We start from the raw sequence: 17,771 nt of genomic DNA, 5'->3' as shown, positions 1-17,771 counted from the left end.
TAATTCAATACTCAAATCTTATTTCAAGAGCACTCATGAACGTTGTAGCAAACTTTTGCCATGTCTAAACGCTTAGACAGTCTACAATCCAATTCATGACTATCTTCTTTCATACCTACTTCCAACATATGAACGACTGTGGACGGTTTAAATAATCTTATTATTTAAGAAGTCAAAACATGCATAATTGAAACAATAGTAAACAATCAACATAAGCCAACAACATTACTCGTAAATAATACTCCTTTATTTAATCATCAAATGTTAATTAGAAATTGTCTATTACAAGTTTCTAAAGTTATTTAATCACAAAAAATAATATCGTCCTTCAGCCCAATGCTCCTAGCGTGCTGTAAGTGATTAACCCTACTCAGTCCCTTCGTGAGGGGATCTGCTGGGTTATCCTCCGACGATACCATCTTCACTACAAGGAGTCCCTCTTCTACTCGAAGTCTAATAAAATGATATTTCTTGTCGATATGTCTAGATCTGTCATGATCCCTCGGTTCCTTGGTTAAGGCAGTCGCACCTTCGTTATCACAAAAAACATGTATAGGCTCCTTTATGGTTGGCACAACTCCAAGGTCTCCAATGAAATTCTTCAACCATATTGCCTCCTTTGACGCTTCGTTGGCTATTATGTACTCTGATTCGCACGTCGAATCAGCTACGGTCTCCTACTTGGAACTTTTCCATGTCACTGCTCCTCCATGCAGGTTAAAGACCCAACCCGACTGAGAGCAGAAGTTGTCTCGGTCGGTCTGAAAACTAGTGTCATTATACCCTTGCACCCTTAAGTCATCACTCCCACCTAGGATAAGAAATTATTCCTTAGTCCTCCGAAGGTACTTAAGAATATTCTTGAATGTGGTCCAATGTGCTCTACCAAGGTTCCCTTGACATCTATTGACCATGCTCAAAGCGAAGACCACATCAGGGCGAGTACAAGTCATAACATACATGATTGAGCCAACTGCGGAAGCATAAGGTACTCTGCTCATCTGTGCTATCTTGGTTATGAGTCTTACTCAACTTGGTATTGCTTTGGATCGGTAACTCCCCTTTCTTGGAATTTTCCATACTAAAACACTTTAGTACCTTATCCAAGTAAGTACTTTGACTAAGTCTTATTAGTCTTTTACTCATGTTTCTCACTATCCTTATCCCAAGAATATAAGCAACTTCTCTGAGGTCCTTCACAACGAAGCACTACCCAAGCCAGGACTTAACCTTCTACAAGGTTGGGACGTTGTTTCCTATGAGCAATATATCATCGATATACATAATGAGAAATCTAATTACACTCCCACCAGCTTTGACATATACACAGGACTCATCCTCGCTTCACAAGAAACCAAACTCTTTGACTTTCTCATCTAAACAAAGATTCCATCTGCGAGATGCTTGTTTCAATCCATAAATGGATTTCTCAAGCTTACCCACTCTATAAGGGTGTTTTGCACCGACAAAACCCTCTGGTTGAATCATGTAAACATCCTTAGCCAACTTCCCATTTAGGAAAGTGGGTTTGACATCTATCTGCCATATTTCATAATCATGAAACGCAACTGAGGCTAGCATAACCCTTATAAACTTTATATTCGCTACTGGTGAGAAGGTTTCATCATAGTCAACTCCGAGAGTTTGAGTAAAGTCCTTAGCAATCAATCACACCTTATAAATGTGTACTTTCCCATCCATGTCGGTCTTCTACTTGAAGATCCATTTGCACATGATCGTCTTACGACCCGATACATTGTCAACCAAGCTCCAAACTTGATTGTCATACATGGATTGAATCTTGTTATCCATAGCCTCTTTCCACTTTGCAGACTATGGGCCTGCCATGGCTTCCTTGTAGCTGTTAGGTTCATCCAAATTTACTAGTGTACTATCACTAATAAACGTATCACCCTCCGTGGTAACATGAAAACCATAAAACACGAGTGGAACACTAACTCTACTGGAACGTCTAAGAGGTAAGGACTCGTCAATCGGTTTAACAGGAGTTTCCTCCTCGGGTTGAACACTAACATTCGAGGTTCCTTCATCGCTTGACTCTTGAAGCTCTTCAAGATCAATTTGCCTCCCATTATCCTCTTGGCTTATGAGTTCTCGCTCTCAGGAAACTCCTCTCCTCGCAACAAAGACAACATTATCATTCGTACTATAGAAAAGATAGCCAAAGGACTTCTGCAGATAGCCGATGAAAATACACCACTCAGTATGAGGTTCGAGCTTGTTGTGAGTCTCTCGTCTTACGAAAGCCTCGCAACCCCAAACCTTAAAATGTGCCAATGAGGGAGCTTTCTCTGTCCACATCTTGTGAGGTATTTTGGCAACCTTCTTAGTAGGTACTAGATTAAGGATATGGGCGACAGTCTATGGTATACCCCCCGAATGAGATATGTAGCGAAGCACGACTCATCATGGAACAAACCATGGCTAATTAGGTTCGATTGCGCCTTTCAACCACACCATTCAACCGTGGTGTCCTAAGCGGCGTCAATTACGAAACAATTTTGCACTCCTTGAGGTAGTCATGGAATTCAAGACTAAGGTACTCATCACCTCGATCGGATCGAAGCATCTTCATTTTCCTACCCAGCTGATTCTCTACTTTTTGCTTAAACTCATTGAACTTTTCAAAGGTTTCCTGACTTGTGCTCGATTAAGTAGATATACACATATCTACTATAATTGTCGGTAAAAGTCACATAGAAGCGGTTGGCATCCCTTATGGTGGATCTAAAGGGCCCACACACATCGGTGTGTATGAGATCCACTAAACCCTCGCCCCTTTCACAAGTACCAGTGAAGGGTGACTTGGTTATATTTCCAAGCAAACAATACTCGCACACGTCATCATCCCTAAGGTTGAATGACTCCAACTCTCCATCCTTTTGGAGTTGGGTTATGCGTTTCTTGTTGACATGTCCAAGACGACAATGCCACAATCATGCTTTATCCAAACTATTGGAGGAATCGATATGTAATACATCATTTCCTAAGTTGTCTACAATCATCACAGTTTCATATATTCCATTACAAGGCAATGCTTCAAAATAGAAAGTGCCATTAAAGAAAGCATTAATAGAATGTTTTTCATTATCAAATGAGGATCTAAAACCTTTTTTATATAATCCATGAAAAGAAATAATGTTTCGTGTCATTTCTGACGAGTAACAACAATTATTCAAATCTAAACCTAACCCACTACTAAGCACGATAGAGTAAACTCCAATCTTGGTGACAGGCGACACTTTCATATTCCCCATGATCAAGTTTATCTTCCCACGATCCCCATCCCTACTTTTTCTTAGACCCTGCAAATCAGAACAAATGTGAAAACCATATCCTGTATCGAGGACCCAAGACATAACATGTGATGAGTTGTTAGAATGAATAGTATAAATACTTACGAAGGATGTCTTTATCTTCACATCCTTGATATCTTGCAAGTACTTCAGGCAGTTTCGTTTCCAATGCCCTTTCTCATGGCAGTAGTAGCCCTCTGCATTCTTTTGGGTTTAAGGAGGGTGCAACAGAACCAACCTTGGTTCCACTAGAAGAGGTACCATCGTGGGACTTTCCCTTGTGGCTCTTAGAAAGAGCCTTCCTCTTCTTTCAGACTACTCTCAGCAGTCCTTAGCAGACCTTAAAGCTTGCTTAGAGTGACCTCCTCATTGTTCATGTGGTAGGTCATTAGAAATTGGTTGTAACAAGAAGGTAAGGAGTATAGAATGATATCTATAGGCAGCTCCTCATTGAAGTTAACACTTAACTTCAACAAGCGGTCCACATATCTTTGCATCTTCTGCAGGTGGGTTGTGATGGACTCTCTATCCTTCATCTTGGTAGTGATCGTTGCAGCAATGATCTCATACTTTTCCTGCCTCACACTTTGATGGTACGTATCCACCAAATCTTGATGCATCTCATATGGGTAGTAGTCCTCGTAGGACTTTTGGAGTTTGGCAGTCATTGTTGCAAGCATGATGCAATGAACTTTCGTAGCATCTTGCTTGTGAGCTTCGAACACAACATTCTCTTCGGGAGTAGCAGTGTTGGTGTCAACCTCCTTCAACTCCTTGTCGAGAACATACTCATTGTCCTCATAGTGGGCGACCATGCAAATATTACAGATCTAATCATTGAAATTGGTCCCGTTAAAAATCGCCCTCCCACAAAAATTCATGAGTGAGAATAAGCCAACAGGGTTTGAGCCATAAGCGTTAGTTTTTGAAGTAGACATCTGAAAAAGAAAAGAGACAAAGTTTAAATTAGATAACAATCCCCAATTAAACACCCAAATTAGAAGGTAAGTGAATGACGATTCACTAATTTCTATCATGAAAAATGAAAAGAAATTAAGTTTTAAGTGTATTGAAATTCCAATATCCTTTGAGATTCATTGAACTTTTCAATTGCATGTTTAAATCTCGATAAGCCCTTCAAGTTTGTGACTGGGATACCGAGGATCACAAACAAGGTGTGAATAACCATGCAAATGTACTTGGTACTCTCAATGTTACAAATCACATAATCAATGTGTCAGTTAACCACACACAATCCATTGATTTACGATAAACATCAAGCTACCATTTGCTACCTTTTTTATTCCCAAATTAGTGTGACGATTAACCTCCACTAACGACTTGGCAAGGTGCAAAGTGTAATTTCATGGAATAGCATCATTTTATCATTTTTCCTAAAGTAACTAAGATTGGGAATTTTATAAAAACATTCAGTTACTTTATATAATCATTATACTTTTAATGAGGAATTAGTTGCCCTATCTTACCCGTTCGACTAACGACCCTCCACCAATCAAGGAAGCGGTGGGTGAGAGTGAACACCCATTAAACTGTCATTTCACAGGAAGCAACCTTATACCCCCCTTATATATCGGTTTCGTGAATGAGGTCTACTAATGGTATGATAATGCAATTAAATAATTATTAATATTGTAGTATTATAATAGTATAAGAGTTGAATTTTAAACTTGTAAAATTATAGGGTTTAGAATTTAAATGTTTCAAAATTAAACTTTGGTATGTGTGCCACGATCTTCAAAATTTAACTTTGGTATGTGTGCCACATATCTTTGCATCTTCTGCAGGTGGTCCTTCTCCCCGTGGAAATCTGGCACACCACTCCCTTTGAAGTCCTTAAAGGACAGTGTGCGTGAACCTGACTGGTTGGTCTCCATGTCACTCTGGAACGCCCTGAGGCGATCCTCCATCAGCTCAATGATCCCCTCCTTGATCGACCCAAAGATAACCAGTGTCGCATCAAGGATACCCCTCGTGATCTTAGACGCAATGAACTCACGTAACCCATCACCCACATGCTCGGATCCTACCCCCGAGCCCGATCTTGACCCGGATCCTGTACCTCCTACTCCATGTCGCGTGACCACCATTCTGAAATAATAATCATATGAATGTCAGGGTCACATATACTTTCCAAGTTTCCCGGTTCCATCTAGGCCCTCCTTGGTTCGAGTACGGATCCTCTGCTTTCAGTAGTACAAAATAGTACCTTCAACATCTATCCGTACTTTCCTCAAGAATTGTTTCGACTTCACCAAGCCCCTTTTACCGATACCCTTTCCACTGACCTTATCCTAGGCTTCCCTAGGGCACTCTCCGACCTACTCTCCGTCATCAGTTGCACTAGGAGTCCCCACCACCTCCCCCTAACTAGCTTGCGGATACTGTTACATATCTGCTCCTTAGTTAGTTGAAGTTGGTCAGAACCCCCATAGCACAAAGCAAGCAACATTCGTGCTTTGAGTAACCAAACCAGGCATAACCTACACATGTCATCCTACTGCTGACTAAACAGTCCTAGCATACAACTCATACAACAGGCACATAAGGCATCCTTCCTAGATCCTTAGCCCTAACTAGCATGCAATTCTCATAATCATATATCAGGCACACAAGGCATCCTCCTAGATCCTTAGTCCTATTATAGCATGCAGTTCTCTTAATCAAAACCATATAACATAACATAACAAGTATGGGTATCTTGGGGAAAACTTACTTGAGCCCGGCCGGTCGCACACATCACATACTTCGTCTTTCTTAAAATTTCCCAGTTTAGACTTTAGAAAACCATTTTTCCTTGAAAGATCTTTTAGTCCCTCGGTTTGAGTCCAGAAACCCCCGAGGGTGTGTCTGAATCCCTCAAACCAGGGCTCTGATACCAACTTGTAACAACCCAATTTTTCAAGGCCAAAATTTTCATTTTTGAATTAACGCATTTGGCAAACATTTTACCAAAACATTTTCAATAAAACATCCATTACAAAATCATAATGTTGTATTTCAAACCATAACATCATAAGTATTGAAAATCAGAGTACAGTCCCAAAAACTTCTTGCGGAAACATGTGTGTGTGTGTGAAGCGCTGCTACACTGTCAGCTATTTCCCCTTCGATGAAGAGGTACTTGAAACCAAAACCAAAATTGTAAGCACGAAGCTTAGTGAGTTCCCCTATCATACCACATACCATACAATATCGTCGGTATATTTCAACCGGTAACCTTCATCGGTATCTTTCTACCGGTAACCATCATCGGTATCTTTCAACCGGTAATCAACATCGGTATCTTTCAACCGGTAACTGGGGACTATTTCACCCCCTACTACTAGCATACAATCAACAAATATAAGCATACAGTCAGGCATATCCGGGTACTGACCTATCCTTGGGTCCTAAGGACCACGATCAGGGAAACTAATCCCTACCATACACATAACATACTACCCATGTAAACTTCATAACTAGACCAAGATAATTATCACAAATACCATTATCTTCTAAATACCCCGTTTTGGTGGGCCGGCATTGTGGCCTTAGACCCACCCCTACTGGAAGGTAACTCACCTCAAAATCGTGCAGTGTCTGAACTATCTTCGGCGCACAAGTCGACTCCCTACAACTCCTCGATCCCTACACGACAACCTTCAAGTAAAAATACATCACATACAACCCTAAACATGGTTAGTCCAAGTTCAGTCAAAGTCAACATTGGTCAAAGTCAACATTCAGTTGACCTGACTCACCGAGTTGGCCTACCAACTCGTCGAGTCCATGCTTCTCTAATCCCACACAAAACCTCGGCTCCACTCGACGGGTTCTCCGTCAATCATAACACCAGGACCATCTTCATCCGACTCGCCGAGTTCCTTCTTAAACTCGTCGAGTTCATCTCCAACTTAAGAACATATCCAGTCTATGAGTTGCCGAGTTGTATGAACAACTCGTCCAGTCCATCTTCAAATATTGGGAGATTGCTATGGACTGGGGGTTTAGACGCAAAAAGGGACCTGGAAGCTATGGACTGGCCGAGTCTTCTCATACCATTCGCCGAGTCCCATGGCTTCCAGGTCCCTTTTTGCGTCTAAACCCACAAGAGACTTCCTTCCTAACACTTACCCATTCACAGAAAGGGTTTGGCGCACAATGGTCACCGAATCATCGAGTGCCAAGAACAACTTGCCGAGTCCAACCTTGACCAATTCCATACAGTCGATTTAAATGAGGTCTAACACACCAAAACCATAGATTTGGCCTCTTAATGTCTATTTTATACGTAAAGTTCCAAACTTGATGCACATGCATGGGGTTTTTAGCTCAAAAATCCATATAAAGTGTCCTACAATGTGCATGGGGCTCTCATGGCCCTAAATTTGGCACCTTTATGCCATGAGACCCCTTTTAAGGCCCATATCTAAAGTCAAAACCCACTCAACACTTCCAAATCTGAAAAATGACTTAGAAATGCATAGAGATCCCAAGTTAAAGATGAATAAACACATAGATGAGTCAAGACAGGGGCATTATACCTTGAAGCTGCTGAAAATGAAGTAAGATCTCCGGATCTACAAGCCCCAACTCGATTTCCAAGCTCCTTTCTTCCTTCCAAGCTTTACAATCCACACAATAACACAAAAAATGGCCTTAACTCACACACAAATAGCTAGGGTTCGATATGAAGCTTTCAAGAGAGTGTTACGGATAAGGGAGGCTGAGTTAAGTTGTTTATATAGGGTGCAAACCCTCAGATTTAGGGTTTCACTTATCCAATACCTACTCGCCGAGTCAGTCTCCCGACTCGTCGAATCGGTCACTTAAAATGTCCGCAGCCACGTCCCTACTCGACGAGTTGATCATCCAACTCATCGAGTTCCAGAGAAAAATACATATACTGAAGCAAAACATACCAAGTGTTACAATATCTTCGAGTTTTAAGGTTGGAATTGGTCTAGAATCATTACCTTAAATTGTTTTGGACTTATAAAACCTGTTTTTAATGTGGTAATGATTATGGTAAACCAATTTCAAGGTTTTTATCAAAATTTCAAGTTTTATGTGTGTTTATGAAATTCTTGAAATTGTTGATATGATTGTTCATACACTTATGAGTTTTGGTAGATCATAGGAATTATGTGCAAATCATTTGTTAGTGTGATTTTTTTATCTCAATGACATTGGATGGACTCCATAACTTGTCCTCAAGTTACGGAACACCAAAAGGTTTTATGTTACCTTGTTTTATGAGTTAGTTTAGATTGATGAAAAAGTTATGTGTTAGTTGTTTTCAATCTAAATTGATCTAGAAGTGGTTCATAAAATGTGTTTTTGTAACTTGTCCTCAAGATTATATGAAAAGTAACATTTATGACTCTTAAAACTCATAAAATTGTCATAGGTTACAAAATGAAGAGTCTTTTTTGTCATAAATAGTTTTATGAACTCCATAACTTATCCTCAAGTTATGGATGTTCAATAGCCTGTTCATTAAAGATTTTCAAAACCTTAATTAAACTCATAAGTTATGAAAATCTAAGAGCTTTGAAAAGTTTCAAAATATTCCCTCAAGTTTTGGAATTTGCAAAGTTACCTCCCCATGTATACTTTAATTCCAAATTAAACCTTAAAATTTTAAAAGTTTAAAATCCAACCTTATACTATTATAATATTAAAAGTTAATGGTTATATATACGTATAAGATAAAGTCAATCTTACCATTAGTAGGCCTTATTCACGAAGCCGGTCTCTAGGGGGGTATAAGGTTACTACTTATAAAATGACAGTTTAATCGGTGTCCACTCTCACCCACCGCTTCCTTGACTGGTGGAGGGTCGTTAGCCGAACGGGTAGGATATGAATCTAATTCTCCTTTCATTAAAAGTATAATGATAAATACTAAGTAACTAAACTCTTATAAATTCCCAATCTTAGTTACTTAGGAGAATGTGAAATGGTGCTAACCCATGAAATTACACTTTGCACCCTTGTTAAGTCGTTAGCGGAGTGTGTGTGGTTAACCGGCACCCTAACATGGGACTGATAATGTGTGGCAAAGGGTGACTTAAGTTTTATCATAGATTGGTGGAGCGTGTGTGGTTAACCATCACATCGATTGGGTGAAAAAATTAAGGGTACCAAGTCAATTTGCATGGTTATTCCCACCTTGTTTGTGATCCTCGGCATCCCAGTTACAAACTTGAGAGGGCACAATCGAGATTTAAATATACCATTGAAAGTTCAATGAATCTCAAAAGATCTCGGAGTTTCAATCCAATTAAAACTTAATAATTTATTTTGTTTTTCATGGTGGAAATTGGTAAATCGTCATTTACCTACCTTCAAATATTTTGTAACTTGGATTACGACATCCCTCTTCCAAGTTATAAAATAGTTTGTTGGGTCCTAGCCTTAATATTTCATATTGGGTGTTATGTTAAGGACTTTAATCAACTGAAACTTGAATTTCTCCCTCATAGATGTCTAAGTTCAAACAACTATGGTCTTCTTCATCCTTTTAGATAGAGCTTTCCTAATGAAGATGATATCCCAAATGGCAATCAAGGTGAAAGATTAATCCCTTTGTTGTGTATTAATGGGACTGGAAATCATACTTCACTTCCTCCACCTCCTCCACTAATTCTCCCTGACCCACAAGTTCAAGGTCAATCAATCCCTATTTGGCAAGCAAGGTCTATATGTGCTTACATCTTGGAGATTAAGTCACATATTGGCAAGCCGGGAGAGTTAGGTGTCAAAGTCTTTAGGAAGTTGATTGTTGACTGGGTTCTTCAATCACTTACCAAGTCATATAGTGAGTTCTTTAAGGACTGCTATGTGACAGACCATGACATGTCCCTTAATGATTTTACATATTTGCTCGATGCTACTGAATCAACAATGATTTGGAGAAATGGGAAAGCAAATTTGATTGGAAGATCTACTTCGCATGCTTCCATGGACATTGGTAATGATAACATTGAAAGTCCAGAAAAGCTTTCTCTTCCCAATTGAAAGGGATCATCTATGGTCAAGTCACTTGAACTAATGGTAAAGAGAAAGGCTAATCTCGTGCACCATTTCCAAAGAGTCTATATATTTCAATTTCCAAGAGAAGGGACATTGGTTGTGAAGCTGCCCATTTTACCTGAAAGATCATAAGGATGGTAAAGTCAAGAAGGTTTGACTCTACTTCAGGTAAAGTCCACTATCTAACTCTATTAAGTTCTTATTTGGAGATTCTTAATACATGATGTAATGTAATTACATTTTGATGTTTTGTAAAATCAAAGAAAAGTAAGTAAGCTTAAAGAAGGAGTAAGCTGATTCTGATTGCAAATAGATGGATTTCAATCACATGGTTCGATGATCAGAATTTTGAGTTGCTGCTTAAGAGTTATGCTATATTGCTTAGGAATAGATAACAACATGTTGTTCATATGTATTTTGAGTGTAAGGATAAGTTTTTCCGCAAGTTTTAAAATAAAAGAAAATTTTTTATTTTATTTATTTTAAGTATCCATACAATGACATTTGTGAAAAATTGTCATTTATTTTATTTCATTGATAGCAATATTAAAAATGGATTTGATTCTTTCATTTGTGGTAGTGTCATAATTTACCAAATAAGAAAAGATTCTCATCACCCAAGTTTCAGTTGAATAAAAATTTGGAATCATGCAAGTTGTATTATGTGATGAATAAGAATTTTCATCTTTGGGAAATTAAGACTAAGTCCTTGTTCACATGTATGTGTGAGTCAAGGACTGGAGGATTGGGTACATTAGGTTGTGCGCTGGTCGGTTCCACCACAAAGGTTAATAAGATTATTCGTCATGATTTGCTAAAGTTTAGTAATATGGTTATGCTTACAAGTTTAAGTGTAATTCTGAAACATTGGAAAAGTTTCAATGTATGGCTGGACGGATAAGAAGAGTCAAATAAGGCAAAAAGATAAAAGTTTCTCCAATTTGAAGAGATGTGAGAGTACTTTAGTATCATTTTTTATGATTATCTTAGTGATAATAAAACCATATCACAATTGATCCTCTAAAGACACCTTAGTGCATTTGTTTGGCTAAGGAGAGGAATCATGAACTGTGGAAATGGTCATATCAAAAGATAAATCATACTTCGTTCCAAAACAAGTCTTAGAGTCATACTCTAAGATTGTAACTTAAGTGAAATAATTATAATAAAGGTTTATAACACTTATCAAATGTAGAGTAATATGGTTCTTACTCTTGTACATCTGAAATTGGTAAGTTGTGATGTTTTGTATAAAACAGAGACCAACTAAGACCAATTGTGAAAAGTGTTAATCTTGATAAGAATCTGCACTAACTCTTGAATATTTGTTTTTTCAAGGAATGGATCTTGAAAAAAGAATCTTATATGTCAAGAGGACAGTGGGAGTCTTAAAGATCTTGGAAAATAATCAAGAACTAATCAAGAATAAAACTCATTGCTTAATCGATAACACACAACTTGAGGTTTGTAACCCATTGTGTTGGCATATTTCTGTGCCCACTTTGATTTAAGTTGACTATGCTTGTGAGTTCTATAAGTTATCAATTGTTTGCATAACAACCTAGAAGCAATGGTAGGCCCTTGTGCTACTAAGTGACAATAAAATGAGATCAGGCAAGTTGAGTCCGTATGAGTTTAGATTTGTCACTAACCTTGTCTTATGATTATGGTTTTAACAAATTCGCATGTATAGGAAAACTTACACCATAAAAAATCTAAGTGCCATAAGGTTTCTCTACGATTCATGAAAATGATGGTGAGGAAACTCTTTCACTAAGTAGATTTTAAGTAGATAACAATTGTGATATTTACATTCTCATGTCGTTAGTGGAGCGTGTGTGGTTAACCGGCACATTAACTAGTGAGAATGGCAAAAGGTCTAAACACATGTGATCTATCTAAGGAAAGGTGTATGTTTTTGATAAAGTCTTATCAAAGCATCTCGTATCAGAAAATTGAACTTTGGTAAAAAAGTCAATAAAGTATTGGTTTCTAGAAGTCCAGTTGATTTCTGGGTACATGTCAAAGATAGTGGGAGCATAGAGTGTTATGCTAGTTAAATCATAATTATCATGCTAGTGGGATCATGATTATTATGTTTAGTGTTGCAAGTTAGCAATGTTAATTATAAAAAAAAAAGTTTCAATTCGCCTTGCAAAGTTATTTCGCTATAAATAAGGGAGAGGATTTTATACTTCATTCCAAGTCTACAAGCTTAGATTGAGATTTTAACCAACTTTAGTCAATGATATATATGAATGTCATGTTAGCATTTTTCAACATAAGGAAATTCTATATATGTGGCATTCTCAAAAATTGATTATGATTACGACATCCCTCTTTATAGTTCGAATTGCGAGAACATGGCATAACATGAATCATGTCTCATATGCTTCAGATATAGGATCGATTACATCCATTCTAAATTTTCCAAATGCTTAGGGCATTAAAAAGGAAAAAGGAATAGAATCGGATATGACTAAAATGATTAAGCAATTGTCGAGGACAATCGGAGGTTTACCAAAGATTGGTTGCTCGTGGACAATTGGAAGTATAATTTAAACTTTGGAAAGGACCATATTGACATATTTTGAAAAGAGGCAACTCTTGTTTAGAAGTGATGGTCAAAATGGAAATGTGGAATCGTTTCCTTAGGTGGAAGTTATTCTTTGAATCTATGTAAGATTAAATAGCTTGATGCAATAAGAGTGTTCAAAGGAATATACTTTGAATTTGAGACTTCGTTTCCATGAAATTGCTCTCCATTGGAATACTCTATAATGGTTATTGACAAGTCTTTGTGACTTGGGCATAGTCATTACAAGAGGATCATTGTATATAAGTTTAGAATATAACAAATTACAGCAAATGGTAAGAGATTGGTATTCTTACATTTACAATAAGGATTGGGATTGTGAAATGAGTATCAATGAAATATTGTCAATCGATTTGTTTCACAAAGTAAGGATCATAAGACAAACATAGTGTGCATACTTGGAGTATGGCATAGTTATTGTTTAAGACAAACATAGTGTGCATGCTTGGAGCATGGCATGACTATTGTTTTAATTCAAGTATTAAGTTGATAAATCGAAAAATTATACAATGAATAACGAGTAATAAATATCGTACTTAGATAAAAGGGTTTTTATTTACACTCAAAGAGTTTTGGGGCCATATAGGATTAGTATTATTTTTGTGTTTCACTTTGCATGTTTTGACTTCCCGAATAACTAGGTTATTCAAACCATCAACAGTCGATCATACTTTGGAAGTAGGTATTGAGGCAAGACTGCCATGAATGGGTTTGTAGTTTGTCTATGTGGCTAGCCTTAGCTGCAGTGTTCATGATTGCTCCTGGAATAAGATTTGAGTATTGGATTAAACCCACACTCATTTGAATTACTTCATGGATTTTATCATGAGTGAATCATGAGATGATAATATCTTATATTCTTCAAACCTAGAGATATGATTTGTTGACTATGAGTTGGTTATACATTGATTGTACAAAAACGCATGAGTAACTTGATGTCATAAAACGTGCCTTTGTGTATGATTCAACAAGTAGTTAATACAAGCATATGAGTCGAAGTTTATCCATTCCTTTTACCTCATAAGGATAAAAGCAATATATGTGGGCCCCTTTATGATTTAGTGATGACACCCCTAAGTGCTTGGCCAAGCCTGGAATGATTTGATTTGTTCAGTTAGTCAGTTGTCATAAATCAGAAATCAGGAAACAACAAATGGACAAAGAGAATGATTATAATCCATGTCTCAGTCCATATGATATCTAGAATGGAGGAATATAGGTTCCCTTATCTAATGGACGCGTCATTGATTTGTTCAGAGTTCAACAGCGGCTTTAAGAGCTATAATTGCTAGTCGGGTTATGAATTCATACTTGCAATAATAGTTTTAGACTTATCCAAGTGGGAGACTGTTAGATTAGATGTCTAAGCCCATAACTATTATTGGTATGTACTTGACCTGAGAGTGGCATGGTCCATTTGGGTTGCATATCACCAGGACAATTTGTTAGGATGGACTCTTGAGAGAAGGTTATATATGATTTATTAATATATTATAAGTACTAATATATTAATATGAAATCATATGGTTTTAATTATTATTGATCAAGAATTAATTTGGAATTGATTTAGTGATAAAAAAGAGACTAATTAAATATATGGGGATTAATTATGTTAATTAGTTATATTTATGTGTGTTGGGCTTATGATCCATGTTAGACCAAGTTTATGTATGGATACATAAAGAGTTGGGCCACACGAACCATGGATCATAAGACCCAAGAGTATGGATTTGGGCTATATCCATGACCCTTGAAATCCCACATATAAATACATACTTCATTGCCCAAAATCGACACTTGTGTATTCTTGGAGTTCATGGTGGTTTTGGGTGCATGGAGATTCTCTCTCAAAGTTCCTCCTTTGTCCATGATGTGTTGTGATTCCACTTGAGGCTTCCATACTATTGGGGCTATGATCTTAAGGCTAGATACATCAAGACTTCAATCACCACCATAAGATATGTTATCCTAACTAGATTCTTGTGTGATATATGACAATTGTATGCTAGTTATAGGTTTAATACCTTGGAAACTCCATTGCATGTATAAATAGTGAAAACATAGATCAAATGTATTTAGGGTTGCATGAACACCTTAGGAGTGTTAGAATACATAAAACCCAACAAGAGTCCATATAAAAATCGTGTAAGGGCCTTTTGCAAGGATCCATTGGGCTGCTTAAGGACAAAGTAACGGGATTAAGGTTTCCAAGTTGATAACCCTAGAAGCCTAACTATAAAAGGAACCCTTTAGGCCACAAAATTTATCCCTAACATTCTAAGAGAGCCCTTGGATGAATTTTGTGCCTCCTCCTCCTAAGTCATCTTGTTGCTAATGGTGTTTGTGACTCCATTAGTGGTGCAACACTTGGGGCACTAAGCTTTCAAGAGTCAAGATCAAGAAGGTTTGTGATTGTTATTGCTACATAACAATCAAGGTAAGATCTAAACCCTAATCATGTGTGATTTTCGGATTTGATATTTTCAGGGTTTATTGCTTTCGTATTCCATGTTATATGTTCATATTAGAAAACCTATATCAAAGCAAATAGGGTTGCATGAACACCACAAGAATTATGTTATGATCATAATCCATTAAATTTTGAGTTCAATCATGAATTAAGATCATCTATTAAGATCTTTTGAGCTTTAGAGTCCCATTAAGCCATGCATGTTAGTAAAATTGCCAACTTTACTTGAAAAGTCACCTTTAGGAGTCAGAATAAAGAGTTAGAGCAAGGGATAAAGTGATTAAGTACTTATTGGAAAAGTTTGGAGTTTAGAGGAGTATGATGGGCGTACCCAACTGATACACTGTGTGTACTTGCCCCAAGAGGTGTACGCTGGGCGTACTGGCTGAGTACGCGGGGGGTACTCGACCAGATTGGACTTTCTTGGATTGTTGAATTTTTGGGCTTTGGACCTTGGACCAGGAGTTGACTAGGGTTGACCATTCAACATTTTAGGACTTTTGGATATTGGGCCTTCTTGGGTTTGGTTCATGATGGATTTGGGCCTTATTGGGCCTCGTGGACCATTTCAGGTTCAGGCTTTCTTATGGGCTTGTAAGTGCATGGATTTTTTTGGACCAACTAAGGATGTATGTTTAGATTAGGAATAATTTATTAGGCTTTAGGCTAAGTCCCATGTAAGGGTTTGGGCACAATTTGGAAAATTGGGCTATTAATGGGCTTTCATGGATTTTGTGTTTCTAGATCTTGTTGGGCTTGGGCCTTAGTTATGAATCTTGTTGGGTTAGGGCTAAAATGGTCATTTTACCTAGGTATGGATTATGAATCATGGTTTGGGACCCAATTGCTAATTGGGTTATATTTTGGTGTTATTAGTTCGGGGAGTTGTCAGGGCGGCAGTTAAGGATTTCCTGCAGGGAGCTTCAGCAATGCAAGGTGAGTTACGCTCCCTGTATGAGTGGGTCAAAGGCACCAATGTCGGCCCACTAGTAGTTGTTTATAATAGATATGGTTGTCTTTGTGATAATTATCCGGTATGCCATTATCTGTAGATATTTATGTGCTTGTATGCTATGTTATTATGTGGTAGTGGTAGGGGTGAAATAGACCCTGTAACCGGTTGAAATAAACCGGAGGGTAGGTCGGCACCCATATATGCCTGAGAGTATGTTTATGCTATGTTATTATGTGGTAGTGGTATGGGTGAAATAGATCCCGTAATCGGTTGAAATAAAGTGGAGAGTAGGTCGGGCACCCATATATGCTTGATAGTGTAGGTCGGGCACCCAGATATGACTGACAGGGTAGGTCGAGCACCCAAATATGTATGACAGGGTAGGTCGAGCACCCAAGTATGCTTGACATGGTAGGTCGGGCACCCAGATATGCCTAAGGGTGGGTCGAGCACCCAGATTTGCTTGACATGATAGGTCGGGCACCCATATATGCCTGACAGGGTAGGCCATACACCTAGATATGTCTGACAATATGTGATAGTGTGGATAAAATACTCAAGTTCTACATCTAGGAAATCAGGGTGTTACACCAAAGAACAAACTAAACACCCGGATCACTTCAATTACATTGCTTGCACCCAATGGGTTTAGATCTCACATTTTCAAAGGCCTTAAGCCTTATGACGACCAATCTTCAGGATACAACCTCGAATTAGGAATCGATTCAGAATAGGGAGTTACATAAATTCTTATCAAATAATATTTCAAATTAATCTAAAATTAAAATATTTAGATTTAAACAACTAAAATAACATATTAAACAAGAGGTACTTACCCAAAAATCAAAAACAACAAAAAATTGAAAATCTAAAATACGTCCATTCGCGCAATGAACTGCGACTATCAAGGTTTTTAGATTCCGATTTTAAGTAGTGCACATAATTAAATCCAATTAGTTCTGATACAACTATTGGATTTTATACATCAATACACTCTATCAAGGTAGCGGAAACAATAACAATTTACCAAAGTGTATATGCACCAGAAAATCTAGGTTAAACTAATTATAACAACCTACTTTGAAATTGAAAATCTAATAAGAATTACTAACTTCTTGTGCAGCTCGATCTTCATCTTCTAGAACCCTTATCGATCTAACCATGTTGCTTGGATGATAGGACCCAAAGTAGAATCCATTTAATGGACTCGCGCCTAATGACTCCAAAAAGAGAACGGAAAGAAAACTAGGAGATGGTCAAATTTCTTGAAACCTAGGAAAGTGTTAAGAAATTTGTCCCATAGACAATGTTGTAACACTCGCCGAGTTGACCGATTACTCCTTCGAGTACTCGCTACTCGGCCCCTTACCGAGGTGGGTTATAGAATCCCGAGTA

This window comes from Lactuca saligna, chromosome 1 (genome assembly GCF_052625555.1).
Source record: "Lactuca saligna cultivar CGN05327 chromosome 1, ASM5262555v1, whole genome shotgun sequence".
NCBI classification, from domain to species: Eukaryota; Viridiplantae; Streptophyta; class Magnoliopsida; order Asterales; family Asteraceae; genus Lactuca; species Lactuca saligna.
Note: the sequence above shows the minus strand (reverse complement) of the source record.